Source organism: Atta cephalotes, assembly GCF_000143395.1.
Source record: "Atta cephalotes unplaced genomic scaffold scaffold00017, whole genome shotgun sequence".
In the NCBI taxonomy this organism is placed as follows: Eukaryota; Metazoa; Arthropoda; class Insecta; order Hymenoptera; family Formicidae; genus Atta; species Atta cephalotes.
This window is the reverse complement of record NW_012130081.1, coordinates 6,063,269-6,064,533: the sequence shown is the minus strand read 5'-3', so window position 1 is coordinate 6,064,533 and position 1,265 is coordinate 6,063,269.

Below are 1,265 nucleotides of genomic sequence, written 5' to 3'. Positions count from 1 at the left end.
TATATACTATATATAATTAATTAATAAGTAATAATAATATATATATATAATATAATATACTACTCTCTCTCTCTCTCTCTCTCTCTCTCTCTCTCTCTCTCTCTTCTCTCTCTCTCTCTCTCTCTCTCTCTCTCTCTCTCTCTCTCTCTCGCTATCTTATCTGTCTATTCATCTATCTTTCACAGCTTACAACGCGCGCACGTAACAAAGCTCTCTTACCCAGCATTCGAGTCTGCGCCTATACGTCATCAGATTCAGTACTGCGTCCAGTATACGGCTATACGGTAGCCTATAGCGCGATCGCAGAGGTAGGCATGACGGCGCTTGCGTTTGCAACAGTTGCCAGAAGGTAAAACGGCTTCGTATTGGTCGACGAGATCTAGCTGAGAACACAACCCCTCGTAACCACGCCCATCTCTCTTCCTTATTATAATATACGCGACTATTGAGAATATATTTACATAGATCTTAAATCAGTACTACCTTTCTAACTTTTCTAATCAGATATTTTTTTTTTAATGGAAAAGTAAGAAAACAGAAATAGCTGTGATAAAATATATAATGCGCAAGTACTAATTTAAGATTATATATATGCATGTACATATATATCACATATTTATTATTTACGTACGTTTCTTTCAAAAGGAACTGTAACCCTTTTGCATTTTGCAAATATTTCTTAAGACATTGCTCGATTAGTGAAAAGATACTTTTTTAATTCTTTCTTCATTTTCTATGAACAAAAATTGTATTTTCTTTTTATAAGTGAATATTAATTTTATCGTCTTGATACTTACTTAAATATATTGACGCGCGTATGACAACAAGTTATCGGTGATATTGATAACTCTCTGCCAATTAACAAAATTTGATAATATAAATCTGATATTTATGATTCATTCAGTAGAACAAACTATATTTACAAACTTTATTTATTTAGAGAATTAGTTTTTGTATAAAAGAAGCAAAAACGAAAGAAGAAAAAAGTAGAGAAAAAAGAAAAAAGAAAGAGAAGAAAAACAGTAAAATTGCGAATACTTAAAGTAGCTCGAGTAGAGAGACGGTGGCTGGGGATTTCGCAGGACAAGTGGAGCTTACGCACACGTTATACGTTATATATGGATCTCTTCGCGGACGGTTCTGTATTTGAAGGGTTGCGGATAATATATAGCCCGTTTCGGCGGAGAGTGCTTTTTGGCTTTGACCGTTTCACATCCGGTGGCAGACCGGCCGCGCTGCGCCGCGCCGTGTCGGGCTATCACGTA